Source organism: Engystomops pustulosus, chromosome 1 (assembly GCF_040894005.1).
Source record: "Engystomops pustulosus chromosome 1, aEngPut4.maternal, whole genome shotgun sequence".
Taxonomy (NCBI): Eukaryota; Metazoa; Chordata; class Amphibia; order Anura; family Leptodactylidae; genus Engystomops; species Engystomops pustulosus.
In genome coordinates this window covers 231,446,375-231,474,156 of record NC_092411.1, presented here as the reverse complement: position 1 = coordinate 231,474,156, position 27,782 = coordinate 231,446,375, and the positions used below count along the sequence as shown (strand labels likewise).

At 44.3% G+C, this 27,782-nt stretch overlaps 1 long non-coding RNA gene across 2 annotated transcripts; it reads right to left on the bottom strand.

Annotated features, from left to right (window-relative positions):
• Positions 1 to 224: 224 nt before the first annotated feature.
• On the bottom strand, positions 225 to 26,849 carry LOC140075180 (uncharacterized). 2 transcript variants are annotated; one of them, XR_011849362.1, is made up of 3 exons: positions 26,636 to 26,849; positions 871 to 959; positions 225 to 310 (listed from the first exon to the last, which is right to left on the bottom strand). It is a non-coding gene; the product is annotated as an uncharacterized lncRNA (long non-coding RNA). The 2 variants fall into 2 exon arrangements; XR_011849363.1 differs by lacking the exon at positions 26,636 to 26,849 and adding an exon at positions 24,490 to 24,590.
• Positions 26,850 to 27,782: the final 933 nt, after the last annotated feature.

Below are 27,782 nucleotides of genomic sequence, written 5' to 3'. Positions count from 1 at the left end.
GATTTCCCTGTGCACTCCAAATGACACCTCTCATGTATTCTTTGGGTTGGTACAATCACAGGGATAGCAAATGGAAATATGTTTGAATAGATTTTGAAAATATATGTACAAAAAAAGAAAAATTCTTCATTTTTCCCTATACGGACGTTTAGAGCTTTTTCATACTTTATATGAAATATATAAATATACATAAATATAAAGATATACAGACCTGTGTACGGTGTCATTTTTGCTGGACGAGCGGACATTTTCAATGCTACCATTTTGGGGACTATTTAGTTGTCTATTTGGCAATTCGAGTGCTGTTTTCCTTTGCGAGGGAATAACACTTTTTGTCAATTTTTTTCTAATAATTTGGTCACATAATAGCTATTTTTTTAAGTCTCTCTTATACCACACAAGCTATGACCCTTTCTCACTAAGCCATTGCCTTTACTGAATGAGGCATTATAAGAAACAATAAAGGCAAATCCGCCTCAATTTGAGAGTAGCAGAGTCTGAGCACAACTACTGTCAAAGGATTTTGCTAATCTTAATAAATTGCATATAAAAACTTCAAACTTACTAGCCAAACTTGGCATTCTTCATGCAGAATATTTATATAGCTGCAATCTTTTTCATACATGTAAACATAGATCTTCAGCATATATGTAGAATTCTTAAAAACCCTATTCAAAAGCATAACATGGATTTCTGCCGCAGACATTTTCTGCAGCATATTTCCTCGTCATACCTGGTAATTCATCAAAACTTACATCTTCTTCACACAGGTTTATTTGCACAGTTTATCAATAACAATGTCACATAAACTGCCAGAAATGACAGATGTTATAGAATCTGATGCAAGTAAAGATAGGCATATAAACTTACTAGTACATCACTGCAGAGAAACACATCACACATCAATGTTCTTCTTATAATAACCAAATCCATCTAGCCACGCAGGCAATTTCTTTTAGCTGCAATTAATCAAAAGACAATTATTACACATTACTCAACATTGTAGGGGGTCTGAAGTTATTCAGTGGCTTTTAAATCTAATAATACATCAACTTAATCCATTTATTAAAAATGAACACACAATTAAAACAATCAATAGGCAACTACAGGCAGTCCCCGGGTTACATACAAGATAGGTCCATAGGTTTGTTCTTAAGTTGAATTTGTATGTATGTCGAATCTGTATATGTTAGAATTGTAGATCCAGACAAAAATTTATTTTTGCTCCAGTAACAATTGGTGTTTTAACACTTTTTGCTGTAATGGGACCAAGGATTATCAATAAAGCTTCATAATAGAAACCTTAAAGCTGATTACTGCAATCTGGGACTATAGTAAAGCATCCAGAGAGCTTCACCAGAGGTCACAGTGGGCAGAGGTGTCCGTCTTTAACTAGGGGTCGTGTGTAAGTCAAGTGTCCTTAAGTAGGGGACCGCCTGTACTTTCATTGAATAATTTATAAGTGATTGGAACATGTATACTTGCACTCGGCACCCAGTGATCAGTAAAGGACTCATACTTGTTTATGCCAATAGTAAGTTACAAAACTTTCATAGGACTATTTCCAACATTACGATCCTGTGGAAAGAATAGGGAACATTTATAGATGTGAATGAAGCAGAAGAGTTGATGATACTAATGTCTTCCTCACTTGTCGGTTGTACATAGGACTACGGTACTTTTATTCAATATTTTTACACAGGGGCCATGTAGGACCTGGCGGCTGAAGACCATTGATTATTTAGGTCTAACCATGGGTATCAAATAACAGATAATATTTTTTGACCTTTACAGATATTCTGAAGTACAACAAAATAAATAAAATGTAACAACCTTTCCATTAAAAGGAATAAGAGTAGTCAACAGTAAAAATGGCCATTAAAGAGGACACTGCCTCTGGTTTCAGGTAAATATCAATGACATTATTCATCAGATCTGACTCATGAAATCTTACTCAGGTGCCCATTGTCAGTGCACGACAAGCACGAAAAGCCCCACTACTAGTTTACTAGATCCAGAAGTCACTATACTACTTTCCTATTCTCAGTATTTGGTAACCATTTTGCATCTGTATTTGTAACCCAAAGCCTGGAATGGGGAAAACTCTCCCCTTCCATGTTCAGGAACCACTCCTGGTTCTGGCTGACTTAAGAGAACAATATATAATTGCATTTGCAGACCACCTTGGGAAATGTGGAGCGTTTCATAGGCTATACAAGGCCCACTAAGATATCTGGTAACGGAAAAATGCATTAAAAGTTCCCTTTTGTAGAAAACAGAAAGCATAGAGTCTGATTCTCACAATTCTTTGGTGACTATGCACCTACCCACCTCCAAAGGGAGTCTCCTCAGAACATAATGATCATAATGATGGCCTTTAACCCAGAAAAACACTTTCCTTCAATGCAAAACTACAGAAAAAATACATGCCCCAAAGCTTCTTGAAAGTCTGGTAATGACTGATAGAGAGCAGCCTTTCAAAAGGTGGAGCTAGAGGGAAACTTATTTGCATATTCGTTTCCCTTATCTAATATACTGGCCACATCTGACAATGTTAAAATAACCTTGTAGAGCACCCCTGAATTTCGTTAGCCCTCCTACCCTTTCTGTATTTGAGCTACATTTCCTCCAGTATTTTTCCTTCAGCAGTAAAATGGAATCATTTGCCCTAAGAAAAAGCGTGAAAAGGTTGTCTTGTTATGAGCACGACACCTCCAAGAAGCACTATAAATATTGTTTAAATATAATGAGCATCTACACAGCAAGGAAAATTACACTAACAACAGGGATTCTTTATCTTCAGTACAAAGGAAAGCAGTGGGCATTGTCTCCCACTGATATTATTAGAAGATACAACTCAGCAAGAGCAGCGCAAACTAAAATATATGGTAGTGTATAATACAATGTGTCATTACATTGCCTCTCTGCAAATTGTTTGAAATAACTATTTAGGTTAATAAATAAATAATTTAGGCCATGTTTAATATTTTGTTTTTGTTGAGAAGGACAATTGCCCTATTAACTCTTCGTTACTCCGATGAATCATGAGTATAGATACTGATGTCATTGCATTGTGTAATGACTACCTGTCATAACTGGTCAGACTGTAAGCTCTTGGGAGTAGGGTCCTCACTCCTATTGTTTCCATATGACACTGTTTTTAGTCTACATTCACACGATGTACATCGGCGCCGCGGAGAGAAGCAGGGGATGAGCGCAGCTCACCCCCGCCCCTCTCCATAGGAAGATACAGCGCAAGGCGCCGTATCACGGGTAAAGATAGGACATGTCCTATCTTTTCCCGGGCTACGGAGCGGTACTGTGCCGCACGTGTGCTGCAGCTGCACCGTACCGCTCCCGTACAGGGTTCTGAGCCCATAGAAGTGTATGGGGGACGTATATCGGCCGTATATACGTCGGCCGTATATACGTCCCCCATGCATGTGTGTGAATGTAGCCTAACTCTGTAATTTTTTTTATATTTGTATATGTATCTCATGATTTGTAAAGCACTATGGAATATGATAACACAACATAGATAAAGATTAAAATTATTACCAGTGCAGATATTCTCTCTGGTGGGTTTATCGTGGCTTGTACTGGCATATGTGGGGGGGGCCTGGCCTGGACGCACGATTGTGGAGGAGGAGAGGAAGAGTGCATGAGGAGAGGTTTTATGATGTTTTCATACATTTACAAAAATTAAAACCTCCCATACAAAAATATATTTTTTTATTTTGCTATCTTCTGGCACCAATAACTTTTTCATACTTAGGTGTACGGGGCTGTGGGTGGTGTCATTTTTTGATGATGTTCATTGCTATCATTTTTAGGACTTAGCGACCTCTTGATCACTTTTTATTGATTTTTTTTATTTTTCAAAATGGCAAAAAAGTGCCATTTTTGATATTGGGTGCTATTTTCAGTTGCAGGGTTAAACGCAGAGAAAAAACGTTATTATATTTTGATAGATCAGGCATTTTCGGACACGCCGATACCTAATGTATTTATGATTTTTACTGTTTATTAATATTTATATCAGTTCTAGGGAAAGGGGGTTATTTGAATTTTTAGGGTTTTTTTATTATAATTTTTTTACAGTACGCCAGTATATGGGGATTTTCCTCCTCATTCATTACAATGTGCAATTAGCACATTGAAATGAATGGGTTAATATGAGACAGCCTCGGGTCTTCGGGTCATGGCATTGCTGGTGGCGATTGACTGGAAAACACCCGCGATCGGTACTAGCACTGATCATGGGTGTTACCGGTAAGCCTTTGCTGCAATACGAAGCAAAGACTTACCGGCTTTGGAGCCCTCTGCATACACTAGGACCCGCGTCGGGAGGGGGTTAATAATATTCCTTAAATTTTCAACAATTGATTCATCATCCCTGATGCTTCTTTTAGAGCTGCATGCAGACTCTCTGTGTACTCTGTTACTATGTCTCTGCACTGATAAATAGGAGGGACCTGCAGCAGGCGATGATAACTCATCCTGCTCCCCCTCCCTGTGTATGTCAGAGAAAAAGAAAACACACTGGAGACTGCCATTAGGACTGAATGAGTGAAAAACGGGAAGTTGTGCAGAGATGCAAAGTGCACCATGTGGATAACAAGGGAAGGCTGAAGCTCTCACAGGAGGAAAAGACACAGGTACATATACATGCAGAGACCCGTCTAATGGAAGAGATTTATTGAAAAGTGGCCAACCCCTTTAACCCCCCATAAACAGCCATTGAATGAACAGGAATCTTATGCGGTTTAAAACATGAGACATTATTAACCATTTCTAGAAATAGGGGTAGAAATAATTTATAATTGAAAATAATTCAAAGATGTATATTAGATCTATATTAGAAACGCAATGAAAGCGCATGGGGACGGGACTAGGCTGATCGTATATACGTTTCCATTTAAACAATGCAAGTCACCTGGTGCTGGTTACCAATCACATGTGTTTCATTGGAAAGGAATATGCGATTGGGCTGTGTGCTTACATTGAATTTCTAAATGCAATGCAAGCACTGCGTGTGACTGCGCCATAAGCCGCTTGAAATATTTGGGTCTTTCATAAGGCCATGGCAAACGTACGCTGCACTCTTTTGGGACATATATTAGACCATAAAAAAGGGACATAGACAAAAACATCTAGAACAATCTAAAAGTGTGTCCCATTAAAAAGGGTATGCTAATACAAAACATTACGTACATGTCGAACACCACAGTCTGACCTGAACCTTGCTCGGCACTCCAAAATGCAGATAAGTAAAGCAAGTTCTTTTATAGAAACACTGAATCGCAATCCACAATCATTACATAACATTTTGGTCGATAAGACCTTCCTCAGAAACGTGATTCCTGGGCGGACAGTGTACGGTTACCTCATGAATGATGACTTCCATATGCATGGGCTGGCGTCTTTCTTTCATGCTTTATTTCCCCCAGCCATCTGTTTCTGAGGAAGGTCTTATCGACCGAAACATTATGTAATGATCGAGGGATGCCATTGGTGTTTCAATAATAGAACTTGCTTTACTTATCTGCATTTTAGAGTGCCAAGTTTTATATTGCTGGTTACTCTAATGGAGCACCAACTTCTCGTATTCCACATGTTGGAGTGACGTGTATTATAATAGAATCTGACCTGTACCTTACAACCTAAGTTTCATAGGAGTTCATAAAAAATCTCAAATCTGGTGCTATAGGTATAATGCCATTATGAAGTGTTGTTTAGAAGTTAGGCTGACTGAGCATCATATATACGAAAAAAATATCAAATATGATCCAGTGCTGTCAATGCTGTTGGAGTTGATGTGAGGACAGTGACCCAGTTAAACTAAAAAGAGAATGACTGCTGACAGATCTGTAAATGACAAATGTACCACTCTACATCTTCGGGTGAGTCAACAGGTGAACCCCGAACCTCAAGACAGACCCTGATGGATTACTTTGATCATGCCTTCAGCAGTAGTGTCAAAGCTGAGTAAGTGCATGGGAGGGGATGAGTAGATGCTATTCGTGTTGAAAGGCAAGGAGGTAATTAGTGAATGCTCTTGGGGGTAGAGTTATCAGATGAGTCTAAGAGCAGAGCAGTTCTAGTTGCACAAGAAAATCATTTATTTTATATTATTTTATAAACAGCTGAACGTAAAATGAAAGCTGAGCATTGATTAGTTGCCATGAGCGACTAGAACAGTTCTGCATTGGATGCAATGGAGCACATTTACTAAGGGCTTTGCACCTGTTTTCTGGTGGACTTTGCACATTCTTTTAGGTGTAAATGGCTTGCATAGGTATTTAAGATGTATCTGCGCCGCTATTGTGTCGCACACGACCCTTTCGTGGTGCAGGTGCGCTAGCCTCCATGCAATACAAATTGGGGGGCATTCTGGCGCGCAGTCTGACCGAGTGCCGTACATAACATGCAAAGTCTGTTGCACGCTCTATGTTAAAGGTGCACCACAAAAAATGTAATCTGTTTTGCCAGTGCAGGGAAGCGACAGATTCATGATTTCTGGCACACGTTCTTAATGAAGCTGTCGCACCCAGCATTATACACGGGCAGAGCACTTTTAGTGTAGTTTCCGTCTTTCTTAGTAAATGTGCCCCAATTTGTCCATGGTCCTTGGGAAGTATTGTGCACTACTAATTGTCGGCTGTTCAGCTTGATAATTCGCTTGTTGCAGCAAATGTGCAGGGCACCTGTCTAACACCGCACTGGGTGTACTGCCTTCACACCACTCCATGCCCACTTGCAGCAGCGATGGATCTAAGTGGGAAATAGTTCCAGAGCAATTATTATAGGTCTAGTCAATTTTCAACATAAACACCTACAGGAATCCAAGAACAGGATGTCAGGCCCAAAACAATGACTAATGCCAAAGAAGCGTTATAAGACATCATAGACCAACCTGCAAAAACTCGAGAATGAAGAGAACGAATTAGAGATTGGGCAGTAGCATTGAATAAGATTTAACCAATAGATTTAACCAAAAATCCAGTCATCATTCCAAATTTTAGAACTCCAACTGCTGCCAGAAAACCTGAAACAGGTGAATGAAATACATATGGTCAGTAACAAACACCATTGTCTGCATGCGGCACAGGTGGTGCTCACTCCTTAATGCAAACCATTACTGTAAAAATAATATGCGATTGGCCCACGCCCCTCCCCGTTGCATTTGAATTAGATTGCAAAATGTTATTCAAATGCTCAATGACAATGTGCCACAGTAAACTCTACAGGCATAACTTTGTTAACATACCGGGGCACATTTACTTACCTGGTCCTGCATGTTGCCCGATCCGGAGTGTCCAACGATTCTGCAGTCTGCCGCGATTTACTTACATCATGTGCCCGATAACCTGCATGTGTCGCGGAACCCTTAGTATATAAGCCCCACTGACTTCTGCTGATATGATAACATAATGGATTGAGAAGTACTGTCGAGTTAGGCCCTCTCAACAGACCAGTAAAATGCAAGAACCGGCTCCCCTGTAAATGTTTTAGCATACTGATGTATCCCTGATACAATACAATATAATTCCAAATATACAGTACCTACAAAAGAACCTGGGATGAGTGGGGATGACTTTATTCATAGTGACTATTGTCTTGGTACATGGAGATCCTCAAGTGCTCTCTCCAGCTGAGCGTCCAGGGTACTCTACGCTCCAATAGTCTCTGAAGTTAATCTGCATAAAGTTTTTAGTTACTGTGTTTCCCCGAAAGTAAGAGTGTCTTACATTCTTTTTACCCTCAAAAGTCCCACTATGTCTTACTTTCAGGGTATGTCTTATATTGGAAAAAAATGTTGATTTTTGTTTCAACCATAAAATTAACATTTCTTAACAACCTGAACAGTAAGTATTATACGGTAAAAGCAAGTGTCAAGAATGTCTTGTTACAATTGTATCATGAGGGTTTGAAAAACGGTAAGAATGAACAGTCTGAATATGTTATACTGGAAGATAAAACAGATTTATTCCATGACAACCATGTCATCATCTTCAGGAACATCATCATAAACATCCACACTCTGAGGTTCCTGTGGATTTTCTTGGGACCCTCGGGACTCCATTTCCTGCTGAATTATTGGCCCATATTTCTCATGGGTAGCAACGGCACTGTCCTGAAATGGGCAGGTCTTGTCCAGGTAGCCAGCTCGCAGTGCATTTGCAAGGTAGGTGTCAGTGATCTTATCCCATGAATTCTTCACCCAGTTCACAATCTCTGGCAGTCTGGGCTTCACAAAGTTCCCATGTACATTTCTCTCCATTCGGTTTTCAATTTAGTCATTGATTTCCGCACGCAGATAGTCCATGTACGGCTTGTTAATGGCGATATCCAGAGTCTGGAGATAAGCCGTCATCCCTGCAGGAATCATGATTTGGTTGATTCTCCACTCACAAAGGAATTTTTCATGTTTTTGGCGCGGTGTGTGCTAGCTGCATCCCAGATCAGCATCCCTCTTGTGTTCCCTCGCATAACAAGCGGCAGCATTAAATCAAGCCACTTCCTTATAACAGCTTGTGTGGCCCAGGCTTTTTCAGTTTCCAGCACATAAATGCAAGAAACCCGCTCAATCTTCTCCTTCTTGCCCATTGCAATGAGTAGCTGGGTTACTTTAGTGCCATCCAGACGAATCGCCAACATGCAGGTGACACATGCACTTTCATAAGCGGGGGAGGGAACGTACACTGAGGAGGCACCTCGTTGATTAATGGTGGTTTGAGCTGCTTGGCCCATGAACACGGCAGTTTCATCCATGGCGATCATGTTGCAAAGACTGTATTTAGAGAAGTCAATGTCATCCACAAACTTCTTGTAAGCTTGTGCACGTTTAACAATCTCTGCATCTTCCAGCCTAAAGAGGGTTGTGGATCTTCTCAAAGACAGGTCATTGCGTTCAAGAAAGTTATCCACCCAGTGCTGTGATGCCTTGAATTGGTCAGGGGAAATGTCAAACTGTGGTGCCACTGCAAGGGCATATTCCCGAATTTGAGCCCTGGTCACCACCAATATCTTTGCTCTCCTGTCTGCAACCCACTCGGAGACCAGGCTTTCCAGCTCTGTATACATTGGTTGCCGACCACATCCAATCTTGCGATTTTTAGCCATTCCGCTGACCACTTTTTCACTCAGTTTAGTGTATTCTGAAAGCCATTTTTGGACCAGTCGGTGATCCAACATTTTCTCCTTGCAGAACTCCACTACATTTTTACCCCAAGATTCTTTGACAATCGCTTTTTTATACTCCACGGTGTAGCTCTTCCTTTTACCACTGGAACCGGAAGCGCTCATGTCTAGGGGCAAAAATATACCGTAGCGTATGGTATAAGCACTGCTTATGGTTCCGTATCACTGTCTCCCATAGGGTTGTAGCTCATACAGTATCCCACACAGCCTTCCATAGGGTTGTAGCCCCATACAGTATCCCACACAGCCTTCCATAGGGTTATAGCTCCATACAGTATCCCACACAGCCTTCCATAGGGTTACAGCCCCATACAGTATCCCACACAGCCTTCCATAGGGTTACAGCCCCATACAGTATCCCACACATCTCCCATAGGGTTACAGTACCATACAGTAACCCACACATCTCCCATAGGGTTACAGCACCATACAGTATCCCACACATCTCCCATAGGGTTACAGCACCATACAGTATCCCACAAATCTCCCATAGGGTTACAGCACCATACAGTATCCCACAAATCTCCCATAGGGTTACAGCACCATACAGTATCCCACACATCTCCCATAGGGTTACAGTACCTGGAACCGTAATGGCGATGGGATCAATTCCTCTGCAGTGCTGGGTAGAGGTGTGGCTTCTTCTTCCTCGTGAAGGAGCCGCTGGTCCAATCACACGCTGCACATGCCGGCATCAAGCTCCCGCCCACCCTTTGACTGGTTTCAACCCGCCCCCCACAAACAGTACTGTACCTCTGATTCCACCCCTCCGCTGCCGGAACCTGCATCGTGCTCCCGCCCCCGCCGGCCGACATCAGAATGCCGCCAGCAGCCACCAATCCCCCCTCCGCTCCCGGAACCTGCATAATGCTCCCGCCCCTGCCGGCCGACATCAGACTGGCTGTGTGTACAACAGGGAAGCAAAAGAGAGGAAGTAGGGATCATATATACACAAGCAGACACGTTCACTACCACCATCATCATACACATAAGACTGTAATCCTCCCATGGAGCTGCTGCGGGGAGAGGTGCATCTGCTGGTCTGGGTTACTGCAGCAGTTGTGCTGCTGACCATCCTACTCTTCTCTACTGCCCTTTTCTTTACTGACTACCGTTATTTTGGGAAATGGAGGATAATAAGACCAATCCCAGGAGTGGGTCCCAACTATCCATTGGTGGGAGATGCACTGATGCTGAAGCCAGGCGGTGGAGGTACAGTATATTGCATTACTGTTTGTACTTGTAGTAAGAATTCTCCTACATTAATAGGTTAATGTGATCCGATAATGCTCCCGCCCCCCGCCGGCCGACATCAGACTGCCGCCAGCAGCACTACTAATCTCCCCTCCGCTCCCGGCTCCCCCCTGCTGTTCATGGTCCTGCAGGTACTGGTACGTCTAGCTTTCAGGGTACGTCTTACATTAGAAGTCCCCCCTTACACCCCTGCTACGTCCTACTTTTGGGGGTTTCTTATAATCGGGGAAACACGGTAGTACGTTATGGTTAAAAGTTCAGGTAAAAGCAGTGTAGGGCTTATTAGAAGGTTATCGACCAAAAAGAATACATCACTTAGTGTATGGTAGTGGTAGGTTTTCTCTAATGGGAACATAAAAAATTCTAAAAATTGTTTTAACAATAACAAAGAAAGGCTAGCAGCACTCCAAAAGAAGATCAATCCAATAGTACTTAATTTTTTTCATCAGTGATATGATGAAACTTTCCGACCTACACGTCTTTTTCAAGCAATGTTGAAACCGTTGAGGCTGTTTGAAATAATACATAAAGATATAGCGGCATGAGGTTCTAAGGCGCAGCGCACTGTATTCTGTCATGCAGTAAAGAAGAATAGCTGTTAAAACATAAGACCAAAATATATAGTTGTGACTATGATGAAGGTCATCTTAAAAGAGGACCTGTCACCCCAATAATCTATCTAGGAGCTGCTTACTAACGTAAGCAGCTTCCTAGCCCTGCCCCAGTTATACCAGTGTTGAATTGCTAGCTTTATCGGAACCTTCGGATAATTCTAGCAAACATTGCACTATGTAGCCCTCAGTAGTAGGGTGGTGCAAGGAGGTGGGGACTACCGCTTGAAGCCTGGCAGTCACCACCGGCCTATGGTGTGGGAGGGGAAGAAGCAGAGGAGAGAGGAGCACCTCGGCTGCCCCTTCATGAATATGCCAGACCGCTGTAAGCTTGGTCCGGCGTTCATAGCGCTATGCACGGCAGTGTTTACTTGCTTTATCGGAAGGTTCAGATAAAGCTAGCAATTTAACACTAAGATTACTGGGGTAGGGCTTAGGATCTTCTTACTTTAGTAAGCAGCTCCTTAATAGATTATTAGGGTGACAGGTCCTCTATAATATCTATCCAGTCTCATAATAGCATGCTTTTTTTGTTTTGTTACAAAAATACAATTTCATTTATTTCAATTACAGAAGAAAAAATGTATACCATAACTTGGTTGGTTATGCATTTGTTGCACTAAAAGGATATTTGAGACCTACTTCCTAATAAACATGAAGGAGCTTTTGTATTTTTATTAAACTTGTAAATCTCTGTCTCTTTAATTGAATGCCATTACCCAGTGCATAACAATGCGAAATTGCTTACCGATTCTGCTTGGTATTGCTTCAGGAAATCATAATAGTTATTAATATTTTAGCATAAATATCAACAATATATGCATGTAACATCGAAGCCAGCGTCATTCTCAGTTGTGGTGTCTGAGGGGACGCTGACTTTGTTTATTAATTTCAGATTATTTGCCTGTGTGTACTTCCTGGCTTAATTGGAGTTGACTGAACTACACCCTTATCCTCCTACAGTCTGCTCTGGTCCACCATTCAGTCCAGTGCCAGTTTTAGCTTTGCTTGTGAGAGAGACGCTGCTTGCCGAATTTCTGGTATTTAGATCTTGACTACTATTCTGTCAGTTCTTCTGCCTTTGTGACTCTTTCCCTTGTTGCTATCTCTGTTGTGACCTGACTTGTTGACCATCCTTCCTTGTTTGTTTGTCTAGTTACATGTTTATATGTATGACCACAAATATTTCAAATATAACCCCGAGTAGACCTCATGGTGACATCATTAGCTATGGCAAACTAGCTCAATGACTGCGCCTCCCAGTCAAAGTATGTAATACTGAGGTTGATAGTTTAGCATTACAGAGGGATTTGTGGAAGCTTGAAAAGTAGGCAGAGAAATGGTTGATGAGATTTAATGTAGATAAATGTAAAGTTATACACTCAGGCTATGGAATCAAAAGGTATAATTATGTTCTAAATGTTAGGGTTGGGTAACACAGAAGACAGGGGATAGTGTGCCCTGAGCTTGTCCCAACCTCTGTCCCTTCCTATAGCCCCCCCACACTAAACCGTGGGGCGACTACTTGAAGACTCGAAATACACTGGATAAGTGTGGGAAGGGAAACACAAACAGACTGACAAACATAAAACACAAAAGAGTGGTAAACTAGCCGAAGTCACAACGAGAGAGTACGTCAAGAGCAAAATCAGTAAGCAAAGAGTCAATGTAAAAAACTAGCCGAGGTCACAACAACACAGATACAGATACAGAGCAATACAACCTAATGCAGCAAGCGAGTGATGAAGGGATTTTAAACACTGGCACAGGTGACTAGTGAAGCTGCAATTTATGCAGCCAGAAGTCCACCTCCAGAACCTGATAGGAGCTGGACAGCTTCTGGGAATTAACCCCTCAAGGTGCAGAACAACCAGGCACCATGCAGAGGTACCACAAGTCCCAGCAGTTCCGAACACAACTCCTAGACAGCGCGAGATCTTAGCAGCTGCTGCCCGGGATGAGAGGTGGAGTTTGCGCGGATATGCGCCGGGGGTTGGAGAACGCTGCTGGCACCAGCAGAAGAACCAGAAGTTCCAGCATTCTCCCTAGCGAACCTGACACTAAATGGTCAGTTACTTGGTAAAACTGGAGCTGAAAAAGACTTGGGGTATTGGTGGACTGTAAACTTCCAGGCGGCTGCTAATAAAGCAAATAAAATTATGAGATGTATCCAGATAGGAATAGATTCTCTTGATAAAGACATAGTTTTGCCCTTATACAAATCACTGGTCAGGTCACACATGGAATATTGTACACTTTTGGGCACCAGTGTATAAAAAGGACATATTAGAACTGGAACGGGTGCAGAGGAGAGCAACCAAGATTATTCGGGAATGGGGGGACTAGAATACAATGACAGATTACAAAATTTGGGACTATTCAGTGTAGAAGAAAAATGAAGACCTCATTACGATGTACAAATACCTGAACGGATAGTACAAGGATCTCTCCAAAGATCTTTTTATACCTAGGCCTGTGACCAGGACAAGGGGACATCCTCTACGCCTAGAGGAGAGGCGATTCTACCATCACCATAGACTGGGGACATCCTCTACACCGAGAGGAGAGGCGATTCTAGCATCGCCATAGATAGAGGTTCTTTACTGTAAGAGCAGTGAGACTATGGAACTCTCTGCCGTAGGAGGTTGTTATGGTGGACTCTATGTACATGTTCAAGAGAGGCCTGGATGTCTTTCTGGAGAGCAAAACTATCACAGCTTATGTTTAATTCTTAAAGGTTGGAATTGAGTCTTTTTCCAGCCTTATTTACTATGATATGATACAGTAAAATTTAATACACTATAAAAGTCCCCTAAATGCCCCATACACTGTAAAACTCTGAAGCACAATAAAAAGTGAAAATCACCAAACTAATAGCACATATAGGGTAACGCCACGTCAGAAACAACCTGTACAATAAAATAAAATACCACAAGAAGCCACATGGCGAATGCCTTTAAAAAAAACACAGCAAAAATTATGATTTTTGGACATCCAATCAAATATATAACACCATAAAAACTGATCAAAAATTAACTTTTACCCATCCACGATACTGTACTCATACAGAATGAGTTTTTATTCTGTAGAACAAGCCAAACATGAAAAAGCTATATAAATGGGATATCGACGTAATCGTACGGACCCATAGAACAAGTAACATGTTATCTATGCAAAAAAAACCCATAAAAATCAAATACAGAATTAATTTTTTACACTACCGCCACCAAAGTTTATAAAGGTTAAACAACAGAATATTGCATGCCCAAATATAGTGTTACTGCAATCCTTGAGGGGTCTAGTTTTAAAATAAGCCCACTCTTTGGAGATTTTAACTGCTACTACCTTAGGGGCTCAGCCAATGGGACATAGCACCTGAAGACACCAATAGATGCTATTTCTCTTACGAGCTAGCACCCCTATAGCAGTTTGTGATCATGCGTGGGATATTACTGTAATATAGAGAAACTAGATAACAAACTATGTGTTAGGATCAGTGGATCCTCTGGACCACCGCGGGAGATGTAACTAGCCAACACCCGGAGCCGGAGCCTAGCGGCACCTGGTATTCACCAGAGCCCGCCGCAAAGCGGGTTGGACTTGCTGCGGCAGGATACCACTAGGTCGTTCCCAGGTGTGACTAGCCCACGGTGGCAGCCGAGGTCGAGGTACCTTAGCGGATGACAACTCGTAGTCGGGTCCAGGCACAGGGTCAGAGCAGGCGGCAGAGATGCAACGTCAGGTCCAAGTCCGGGGTCAGCAACGGGAGGTCCAGGCAGGTGGAAACGGGAACACAGGCACACGGAACACAGCAACACGGAGGAACTCAGGTAACACAGGACTCAGGAGCGGGAACACACAGGAATACACAGGAACGCAGGGAAACACAGGAATGCAGGAATACTCGCTTGGAAGCTTTCTCTAAGGCTATGAGGCACAAAGATCCGGCAAGGAACACAGGAAGAGGCAGATTCTTAAAGGTGAGGTGTTCAGCCAGTGCACCAATTAGCGGTGCGCTGGCCCTTTACATTTTCGGCCGGAGCCGCGCGCGCGCCCTAGGAGGCGGGGACGCACGCGCACGGCAGTCCGAGGGAGAGCAGGAGCCGGGAGAGGTAAGAGACACCGGGCAGCAGCGGGGGCACGTGAAGGAGCACGGATGCGCCCGCGATCCGTGACAGGGATCGCGGGAGCACCCGTGACAGTACCCCCCCCCCTTCGGCCTCCCTCTCTTCTTGGGCCTGAGAAAACGTTGGAGCAGGCTCTTGTCCAGGATGTTATCCTCTGGCTCCCAGGATCTCTCCTCAGGACCAAATCCTTTCCAGTCTACCAGAAACAACCGTCTACCTCTCACAGTCTTAGTATCCAGGATCTCTTTCACCTCGAAGACATCGGTGGAATCAGCTTGTGGTACCGGAGGAGGAGTAATTTGTCGGTTGAAGCGGTTGAAGATGACTGGCTTAAGGAGAGAGACATGGAAAGAATTAGGAATGCGCATGCAGGGAGGCAGACGCAACTTGTAAGCCACCGGGTTGATGCGGCCGAGAATTTCGAATGGGCCCAAGAACCGAGGTCCCAATTTATAGCTCGGGATCTTCAGCCGAACATACTTGGCGGACAGCCAAACCTTGTCACCAGGAGCTAAAACAGGGAATGGTCGGCGTCTTTTGTCTGCTTGACGCTTGGTCTGGGCTGTAGCTCGGAGCAATGAGGTGTGGACTTGCTCCCAGATGGCTTTCAGATCACGTACCAGGTCCTCCACAGCAGGAACATCTGCAGACGTAGGTAACGGAAGAGGAGGCCGAGGATGCAGTCCATAGTTAATAAAAAAGGGAGCAGAACCGGCAGAAGTGGAGTCCAGGGAATTGTAGGAGAACTCCGCCCATGGTAGAAGAGATGCCCAGTCGTCCTGACGGGCAGAGACGAAATGGCGGAGATAGCAACCTAAAGTCTGATTCACCCTCTCCACTTGGCCGTTAGTCTGTGGGTGATAGGCAGAAGAGAAGTCCAAGTTCACCTGCAACTGGTTGCACAAAGATCTCCAGAATTTGGACACAAACTGAACTCCTCGATCCGAGACGATGTGCTGAGGGAGACCATGAAGCCGGAAAGTATGCTGGAAGAAGAGGCTGGCGAGACGTGGAGCAGAAGGCAAACCTGGTAGAGGGACAAAGTGAGACATCTTCGAAAAGCGGTCAGTCACCACCCAGATAACGGTGTTTCCAGAAGATGGCGGTAAATCCGTAACAAAGTCCATAGCCACATGAGACCATGGGCTGGTAGGCACGGGTAACGGCAACAGAAGACCAGCAGGCTTGAGTCGTGAAGGCTTGTTGCGGGCACAAGAGGCACAGGAACCCACAAAATCCCGGACGTCCTTGACCAAATCAGGCCACCAGTAGAATCTGGAAATTAAGGCCACAGAGCGCTGCACCCCAGGGTGCCCAGCCACACGAGAAGAATGTCCCCAGGTCAGAATCCTCTTTCGGAGACCAGGTCGCACATAAGTCTTGCCGGGAGGCAGCTGCCGGAGGTCCACCGGCGCGGCAAGCACAAGTCTCTCTGGAGGAACAACATGCCTCGGAGCAGAGTCCTCCCCCATAACATCAGAAGCACGGGACAAGGCGTCAGCCTTGATGTTTTTCTCTGCAGGGCGAAAATGGATTCGGAAGTCAAAGCGAGAAAAGAAGAGGGACCACCGGGCTTGACGTGGATTCAAACGCTGAGCCGTCTGAAGGTACTGAAGGTTTTTGTGGTCCGTGAAAATGCTGACTGGAAATCGGGCTCCCTCCAGCAGATGACGCCACTCTTCCAAAGCCAGCTTGATGGCTAGAAGCTCCCGATCTCCAATGGAATAATTTCTCTCCGCGGAGGAGAAAGTTTTGGAGAAGAAACCACAAGTGAGTGTTCGTCCCCTGGGACCCTTCTGGGTAAGGACTGCCCCAGCACCCACGGAGGAGGCATCAACCTCCACCAGGAACGGCTTTTCAGTATCCGGTCGGGTAAGGACTGAAGCGGAGGAAAAAGCAGTTTTTAATTTCGTGAAGGCTTCTTCTGCTGCTGGTGGCCAGACACGGGGATTAGCACCCTTTTTCGTAAGCGCCACCATCGGCGCGACCAAAGATGAGAAGTGTGGGATAAATTGCCTATAATAATTAGCAAAGCCCAGAAATCTTTGTATAGCTCGCAGTCCCACTGGGCGTGGCCACTGAAGGACCGCAGATAACTTGGCAGGATCCATCTGCAAACCCCTATCAGAAATTATGTAGCCGAGGAATGGAAGGCTCCTCTGATGAAAGTGGCACTTCTCCAACTTGGCATAGAGGTGGTTTGTCCTGAGGCGGCTGAGAACCTCCCGTACATGAGACTGGTGGGACTCCAGATTGGCAGAATACACAAGGATGTCGTCCAGGTACACCACGACACAACTGTACAATAAGTCCCGAAAAATATCATTTACAAAGTCCTGGAAAACGGCTGGCGCATTACAAAGTCCGAAGGGCATAACTAGATATTCAAAATGCCCATCACGGGTGTTAAAGGCGGTCTTCCACTCGTCACCCTTCCTGATGCGGATGAGGTTGTAGGCCCCTCGAAGATCCAATTTGGAAAAAATTCTTGCACCCCGCAGACGATCAAATAGCTCCGTGATAAGCGGCAGAGGATAGCGGTTCTTAACGGTGACCTTGTTAAGACCGCGATAGTCTATACAGGGGCGGAGAGAGCCATCCTTTTTAGTGACAAAAAAGAAACCAGCGCCAGCTGGCGAGGAGGATTTGCGGATGAAACCTCTTTGCAGATTTTCCTTAACATATTCCGACATAGCGGCAGTCTCAGGAACCGAGAGCGGATACACCCGACCCCGTGGTGGAGAAGATCCAGGCAGCAGATCAATGGGGCAATCATAGGGACGATGTGGAGGAAGGATCTCGGCTTGTTTTTTAGAAAACACGTCTGCAAAGTCCCGGTACGGAGCTGGAAGTCCCTCCAGAAGCTTGGGAGACAAGGTAGCAGTCCTGACAGGAAGCGGCTGTGGAACCGTCATGCAGCGTGAGGGGCAATCCGGACCCCAACGGAGAATCTCCCCAGAAGACCAGTCCAGAACAGGGGCATGATGCTGCAACCAGGGGAGACCCAGCAGGAGAGTGGAAGTGCACTGTGGCAGCACAAAAAAGGAGAGTCTCTCTTTATGCAATGCACCAACTTGAAGGAGCAGGGGTTCAGTACGAAACCAGATAGGCACGGAGAGAATCTGGCCACTGACTGAGGCAATGGACAAGGGCTTCTCAAGACGAACCACCGGGAAGTGATGCAGGGCGACCAGTGCAGCATCTACAAAGTTCGCTGTGGAGCCCGAATCCAGGAAAGCGGAAACCTGGACCGGAGTACCGGTGCCAATGCTGAGGAGTACAGGGAGAATCAAGCGTGGAGAAGCTTTATTCACACCTAGGGACGCTTCTCCGGAGAAGCCTAGGTGCTGGCGTTTCCCGGGCGCTGGGGACGTACAGGGCAAGTCCCGACGAAGTGCTGTGGGCTGGCACAATACATGCACAAGTTCTCCTGACGTCGTCTGGAACGCTCTTGTAGAGTGAGCCGTGTTCGGTCAACCTGCATGGGTTCCTCAACAGAAGATTCAGGCGGGACCTGGAGCGGCCTTTGGAAGACTGGCGCCAGGCGAGGAATGCGTCTAACACGGCCTTGGGGATACTCGGAGCGTAGTTCCTCAGCTCGTTCCTTAAACCGAACATCAATTCGAGTGGCCAAGGTGATGAGGTCACTCAGAGTAGATGGAAGATCCCGAGCTGCCAGTGCGTCCTTGACCTGCGCAGAGAGCCCTTTCTTAAATGTAGCGATGAGGGCTGCATCATTCCAAGCAAGTTCAGAAGCCAGGGTGCGGAATTGAACTGCGTACTCTCCCACCGATGAGTTGCCCTGACGCAAGTTCAACAATGCAGACTCCGCAGAAGAGACTCGTGCTGGTTCCTCGAAAACTGACCGGAACTCTGACAGAAACGCTGTGAGGCTAGACACAACCGGGTCATCTCTGTCCCAAAGCGGAGTAGCCCAGGCCAGGGCTCTCCCGGAAAGAAGGCTGAGGACAAATGCCACCTTGGACCGCTCTGTGGCAAATTGCGACGGCATGAGTTCTATGTGCAAGGAGCACTGGGTTATGAAGCCCCTGCACATCTTGGGATCCCCGTCATACTTGCCGGGCAAAGAGAGGCGTAGCCTGGGTTCAGCAGCAGGAAGATAAGCCGGGGTAGCAGGGGTCGCAGCGGCAGCTTCTGGAGACTGTTGCTGATGTTGGGTAGCAAGTAGTTGTTGTAGCATGGCGGTGACTTGCTCAAGCTGATTCCGCTGTGCTGCAATCTGCCGGGACTGGTGGATCACGATGGTGGCGAGATCAGGCTGACTGGGAGAAGGAGCCTCGGCGGGATCCATGGCCGGATCTTACTGTTAGGATCAGTGGATCCTCTGGACCACCGCGGGAGATGTAACTAGCCAACACCCGGAACCGCAGCCTAGCGGCACCTGGTATTCACCAGAGCCCGCCGCAAAGCGGGTTGGACTTGCTGCGGCAGGATACCACTAGGTCGTTCCCAGGTGTGACTAGCCCGCGGTGGCAGCCGAGGTCGAGGTACCTTAGCGGATGACAACTCGTAGTCGGGTCCAGGCACAGGGTCAGGGCAGGCGGCAGAGATGCAACGTCAGGTCCAAGTCCGGGGTCAGCAACGGGAGGTCCAGGCAGGTGGAAACAGGAACACAGGCACACGGAACACAGCAACACGGAGGAACTCAGGTAACACAGGACTCAGGAGCGGGAACACACAGGAATACACAGGAACGCAGGGAAACACAGGAACGCAGGAATACTCGCTTGGAAGCTTTCTCTAAGGCTATGAGGCACAAAGATCCGGCAAGGAACACAGGAAGAGGCAGCCAGTGCACCAATTAGCGGTGCGCTGGCCCTTTAAATTTTCGGCCGGAGCCGCGCGCGCGCCCTAGGAGGCGGGGGCGCGCGCGCACGGCAGTCCGAGGGAGAGCAGGAGCCGGGAGAGGTAAGAGACACCGGGCAGCAGCGGGGGCACGTGAAGGAGCACGGATGCGCCCGCGATCCGTGACAGGGATCGCGGGAGCACCCGTGACACTATGGGTGCGTTTATGGGCCAAAGAAAGGTTTTTAGAAAAAGATTTTCACTTACACAGGCAATTTAAATACATTCTATAAAACACCTGTTTTTGTGTTATTTTCACAATTGGATTATTTATGGGGGGTTCACTGTTCTCGTAGTTTAGAAACTTTTCAAATGTTTAATGGAACCTCAAAACAACATCATCACAATCTGCCCGATAAAAGGTCAATGGCTCCTTCTGTTCTGCGCTCTGCTGTGGGCCCCTGTAAGTAGTTTACATTCACACCTGGGGTATTACCCTAATCGTAAGAAACTTCACAACAAAATCTGAGATGTGTAATTAATCATTTTATTGTTAAAATGTAAAAATTCCAAATAGAAACTCCGTTTTAATTCTTTTGAGATGCTTAAAGGGTTAACAGGCTTACCAGGGGCTGTTTTGAATAGTTTGAGGGGTGCAGGTTTAAAAATCGGGCAATTTGTGAGGAATTTCTAATAAATAGAACTTACTTAAAAAGTGGGAAAATCACTATTCAAACTGTAAGCCTCCTAACATCCTAATAAAAATAAATTAACACATTAAAATTATGTCAGCATAAATTGCCATTTTTTAAAAAAAATTCACATAATTTCCATTTTTAATAAATAAGTGCAAAAAATTTCACTTAGGGTCGGGCAGGACAGTAAATGTGCCCCATAGACTCTCATATTTCCTGCCAGCAAACAGCAGTGTGAGGAGAGTAAATCTACAAACTACAGGCAAGATAAGATCTTTACATCAGGAGAAGGAGGCATGTAGCAGAGCTGACTATGTGTATGTGTTATAGCCGTCGGACGATGTGACAAATTTGGACTGAGCACAGAATTTAACTTTCAAATTGTGTCGCAAGGCAATGCACTTACATACAGCAGGAACAAGAAGGTGAATTCTGTCGGACCTTAGCGGGGAAGCAAAGTTGGCAAGATATTGGGTGCATGATCTAAGTGAATCACAGCACAGTGTATGATCTTCGGACAATGCACTTTCGAGTAACTACAGCGGACAGGTAAGTAAATGTGCCCCATTGTATCTACTCAGAGAGTCTCTCGCCACACTGTGTAATTTTACATTGACCATCACTGAGTTACGGGAGCTAAAACAGCTATACAACTGAGTAAAGTAAGGGGGTAAAAATGATGTTTATAGTGTGAACATCACTAGGGGGTTAAAATCTTATTACTTTCTTTCATGGGATAACCCTTTTAAGGGGTAATTAAACACATTTTTTTTTACATTTTGCACTATTTTACTACTATCAGTGATCTTTATACACATACATGCAGAGTGGATTAACATTGAATCTTCCCTCCATAATTCTCACCCCCTTAGCGCTCAGTATGATGATGTTTTCCCCATGACACAGTAAAGGATCGGACTATCAGCCCGATTGTGCTAATGGCACTGTGTGACACTGAATGACGGCGCAGCGGTCACATGACTTTACATCAGGCTGGGAGCTGCAGCAGTAAAGGGACATAAAGAGGCTGCAGCTCGTGACCTGGCAAACAGAAGATGATTTCAATGCAGAGTTATCCACACTGCCTTTATGAAGTTGCAAACTTGCCTGTACAAGTGTCTATGATGCTTGTACAGTCGTTAACACCACCTTTATTCGAGACCATCATTTTAGAGTTTCTGAAATCCATATCTTGTTTTTCAGTTTCTTGAGACTTTACCCATATGTTAAGACTATATGAGATTATTTTCTGGACATCTTTTTGCTTTCATCATTAGTAAGGCATCCCTTTAAATGATAAACTGAGCACATGCGTATTATTTAAATAACAGTAATATCATATATAACCATGTAAAGCTCTAACACTTTATTTAGACTTTTGGGGATTTGTATATATGACTTCTACTAAAAATTATTACAGCTCTTCCAAAGTGAAGTAACGCTTCGAGTGCTTTAGTCTTATTTATGGGCTATTTTTAATTATGTTTCACTATAATCATAGGCAAATAAATGCACACTATATCTTTCCATACAACACTATAAAAATCTAGAAAGAACTAACGTATAATAGATTTTGCATGTAATCTTCAACAATAAATCTTTATATTCATTAACAAGAAACAATATTCTCTGTAAGGGTTCCTACACCTAACAATTAAAGTGACATTTAAGTTGTGGACTTAATAGCTACATTTTAAAAGTATTTTTTTTAAGGAGAAAGGGTGTCCTTCTGTTTAGGTAACCGCACCAACCACTCTTGTAATATAAAATCATTCTTGTTTATTACAGTATCAATGTATTAAAAATGCTGGTAGAATTTTAAACCTGTACAGGGAATTCTTCAGTTACAATCTGTCAGGATCGGTGGTAGTGGATCCACTGGACCACCGCAGATGATGACGTAAGCTGACACCTGGGATCGGAGTCTAAGTGGTACCCGGGTTTCACCAGAGCCCATCGTAAAGCAGGTTGGACTTGTTCCGGTGTGGTACCACCAGGTCTTTCCACAGGTGGGACTTTATCCCCGATGCCGGCCAAGGTGTAGTACAAAATCGTCAGGCAAACTTGTGGTTGGGACAGGCAGTAGGTAGAGACAGGCAGCACAGGATCGGAGTCAAGGACGTAGCGGTAGGTCAGGACAGGCATCATGGGATTGGAGTCAATAACGGAACTGGGGAAACAGAAGAACGAATGGAACTGCTTTCTCTGAGGCACTAGACACAAAGATCCGGCAGAGGACACAGGAAGGGGCAGACGCATGCATGCGCACCCTAGGAGATGGGCACAGTAAGGCACACGGGTGCCCCTGCGACCCAGGATATGGGTCGCAGGGGCACCGGTGGCCGTGACACAATCGCATATGTTATGAATTGGAGGGAAGATGCAACTAAAGAAAAACATGCTTTTTTGATATCGTGCTGCACTTTTCACCTTACAATCTCATAGAGCTAAACAACAGTCCAAGACTGATCCAGAAGTCCCAATGTTAAAAATCCATAAAGATAAAAATATATAACAATTTTCTTATCTGACCGGAGCTCCAAATGTTCTTTGTTATTCTATTTCCTTTTCACAATAATTGCCTTCACTTATCTTTCATTTTGCTCACTGGCACATATCCACAGATAAGAATAGCCCACCGTACAGACCGGCACGAATGCGGTTTGGTTCCTCCTATTGCCTCCAGCGTTCACCACAGCGGACCACTAGAAGGAACACGCATACCAATCATGTAAAATGTCTTGCAAGTGATAATTTAATAAAATAGGTCTACATGTTTCTTCTAGTGGTCCGCTGTGGTGAACGCTGGAGGCAATAGGAGGAACCAAACCACATTCGTGCCGGTCTGAACGGTGGGCTATTCTTATCTGGAGGATCTGTGGATATGTGCCAGTGAGCAAAATGAAAGACAAGTGAAGGCAATTATTGGGAACATTTGAAAAGGAAATAGAAAATTGTTATATATTTTTATCTTTATGTAAAGAAAAACATGGTTTACCAGCATTTTTAATAATTTGATACTGTAATAAAGATTGATTTTATATTTTACACAAGTGGCTGGCGCTGTAATCTCAGTGGAGGGACACCCATTCTCTTTATTCTGCCTTCTCTGCGATTCAGACTGAGCATCACCAAAGGCGGGGGCGTTATAAATGGTATGGGGCAAGTTCAGATTATGCTCTCTTAATTGAGTAAAGATTATGTCGAATTTATGACACTACAAGAACATCCTGACCAAGTGAATACTTCCTGGTCCATTGTTCCTCTGCAAAGGTATTAATCTACCCCTATGATTGCCTATTAAAGTTGCTACGAATGCCTTCTCTGCCACTCCTGAAGATAAATCTTCCCCTACCCGGCAGTTTTCCTGTTTCCCCGACCCCCACAACACTTTGAGCATGTCGGGTGGGAAGCGGGGTGCACACCACGGCCCACCAGATTTCCACTGGAAAAACAGCAGAGACTATAGCAAAAAACTCCACCAGTTCAGACCTGACCTAGAGGTCCAAAATGGCAGAGTTTGTGCACAAACTTACTAACAGACTGGAGCCTCTAAGTGAATATGGGAGCCGAACTGCCAACAAGGGGAATTCTCCCCATAAGAGTTTATGAAGCACTGCGATTTATTGTCAAACTATTTGGACTGTGAAATCTTCCATCAACCTTTGCATTGGATCCCTCAGGTACATTGTGCTGATTTTTTGGAAGTATATTAAAAAGATTTGTGTGTCATCAGGGATAACCATCACAAAGGGCATGCACATCTCTCTGGAAAAGTTTCACATAACTTACTTCTCATGTTTAGATACCTCTGGAATATCTTCACACACCAGAGCTGACATTCATAAGGCTAAGTTTACATCTGCCTCTGTACTTTCAGTTGTTTCATCAGATTTATTCTATAGTACAGAGTGCTCAGGCCTTTATTTTATGATGAGCCCTACTACATTATCAACTAATATATCCTGCCCAACATGTTTTATCTGCACTAAAGGTGTAGTCTCTTCTGAGCATTCACATTTAATTTAATTCATATAAACATACATTTCTTCAATTGCGTGTTATTGAAAAAAAGTGCCTCTGGTAAGATAATTTCTGATAAATGTAGCCATATGGTCCCTTAGAAACAAAGGATAGCTGCCCTTGGATACAACCACCGCTACTGAAGGGATTGTGCAAAGAAAAAAATTGTTTTGTATATGAAATGTCAGGGAGTTATTGCATATACCACAGTAATCCTGATGTAATGGATGCAACATAGTCACCCCTGGCCACTGCTAGCAATGGTTGTATCCAAAGACAGCCATCTTCAGTTGAAGAAATGTATGTATATGGCAGATAAATTAAATGTATATGCCTAGATGTGAATACTCCTTTAAACATTTATATTGCATTTAAAAAAATAATGTGTGCACAGCCTCAGTATATATTGAGGGGAATTTATCAACAGCTGGCATTAGTCTTGATATTCAAACCCCCTCACCCTACCCCCACACAGTTTATGTCAAGCAAAGCGGAATTTTACACCAGATCCTGTCTGGCGTCTGTGATGAAGTTTTAACTGAGAAAACCTATTGACTCGAGTATGAGCCTAGGGTGGGAAATGCATTGGTCACAGCCAGTATATAGCCAGCCCATGCCCCACTAGTATATAGACAGACCCTGCTCCCATTATATTGCCAGCCAATGCCATCTAGTATACAGCTAGTCAGCCCCCTGACTCCCACCACATGCTCTCCAGTATAGAGGCAGCCAGCCCATGCCCCCAAATACATCTTCGGCGCGCAGCTCGTCGTAGCTCGCATGAACTCCTCACATGTGCAAAACTCCAGCTTCTCGGACGAGGGCACGCAACTACAAGGAGCTGTGTGCTGCCGATGTCAGGGTAGGAGAAACATAGAGGCTACTGGGCGTGCAGTAGCCGCGACGTGTTGCCTCATGTCCGGCTACTCCACACCCCAGTAGCCTCTTTACAATATTTACATATTAGGGCAATAAAGATTTTAAAAAGATAGTAGATTCGTGGTGCTAGGTTCCCTATAAAGGGGTATTCCAGGAATAAGCATAATTCATATACAAATGGGTCCTTAAAATATAAGATTATATGTAATTAGTTGTTATTTAAAATGTTGCTCCCCTTAGCATAAAAATGCTGTGGCCATACAATGTAATGGAAAATGAAAATGCTACTGGCCCTTTAATCAGTGAATCAGTTGATTTCCTCCGCTTGGAGCAGACACAGGACAGAAGATGGTCGCTGGTGACATGTCCACATCACATGCCTGCACCTGCCTGGGCAGGTCATATGATCACCACTATGTTTGGCTGTAGTGGGTTGGTTGCAGTGCATCCAGTATGGCCAGTGTTGTTGTGATGGCAGTTACACATCATTACTATGGTAACAGAGCAAGAAAACCTGTCAGATCATCACTGGGAACAGAGCACAAGAGGGAGGAGGAGTTACTGAGACCTAAAGGATCATGGGACTTGTTGTTTCCAGTGACGGCCATCTTGGTGATAACTCATACTTTAGATAGGACATAAAATTTTGTGAATCATAAAATAAAACTATTTAAGCTCCATTTTGTGACTAATGATATTGAGTTTTGTTATATTCATTTATTTATAGCATCATGGGTTTGTATCAGATGTTCATATTCCTGGGAATACCTCTTTACCTGCCGCAATCGGTGACTGCTGTATAATGCTGCTGATATCTGCCCCTTTAATCTTCAGTATCAGTCAACCATTCAATTTTACGAGAATAGAACTGTGCAGACTATAGCAGTGGTGGCGAACCTATGGCACGGGTGCCAGAGGCGGCACTCAGAGCCCTTTTTGTGGGCACCCAGGCCATCGCCCCAGCACACCAGACAAAACTTCCTCCAGTTCCTAGAAACATAAAAGATGCTGCTTTCACACATATTTTGATACTTACTTTTCTACTTGGGACTGTAGAAAGAGGGAGAGATGAGTAGACAGAGTCGAATTATTTTTGGAGGACCTCCTGCTGGCCCCACGATTCTCTGTGTACAGAGGAAAACTGATGAAAATTTTCCATCTTTCTACTGTGTTGCTGTCCTCAGGAGGCCAATATGATTGAAAGTTGTTGAAAAGCGAGCAATAAGTTACTGCTTTGATTTTTGGTGGCACCTCGCGATAAATAAGCAGGGTTTTGAGTTGTAGTTTGGGCACTCAGTCTCTAAAAGGTTCGCCATCACTGGACTATAGTCTCATGGCTTCTATTACAGTGGCAATGTTTGATCCATTCTGCAATGAATACTGAAGTTATTGTCAATTTTAGGCTCTCTTAAAGGAAATCTACCATCAGATTACCGGATGGTAGTTGACCTTATATACCTCCCCATCCCGGTGTGTTCGTTTCCTAAGATTAATTTATTATATATTTGCATATCCGCATTTCTGTAAAAAATAAGTTCCCCCGACGTCCACCAGGTGTCGCTGCCGGAGTTCACGATCCTATTCTTTTTTTTTTTTTTAAATGCGGCTGTTTTACGAATCCGTCAGGTTTTCGTTCAGCCACGCCCCCGGTTTCCGGCGCGTGCATGCCGGCGCGGATGTGCCACAATCCGTTCGCGTGCGCCAAAAACCCGGGACAATTCAGGAAAAATTGCCGCATGTGCACTTTTGCGTCTTTTTTTGCACCTTAAACAACCTCCCTTCAAAGTTCGGCATGGTCTAGTTTTCTGCAGTGTTCCCCGAGTTGTCACCATTAAAAAATCCAAACCTGATGTTTGCAAAGTCACCAAAGTCCTTAACATAGGTGTATTAAAAAGGAAAAACTCCGAAGACACATCTGACCAGCAGAAAAAATAACCAGGAGCACAAAGGTACATGGGCCCCATTATTGGCCCCTCTATCCTGGGAGTATAGACATGAGGGACAGTAGACATGAAATATACACATGGGCCCCATTATCTGCTCCTCTATCCTGGGAATATAGACATGAGGGACAGTAGACATGAAATATATACATTGGCCCCATTATCTGCTCCTCTATCCTGGGAATATAGACATGAGGCTCAGTAGACATGAAATATATACATGGGCCCCATTATCCGCCC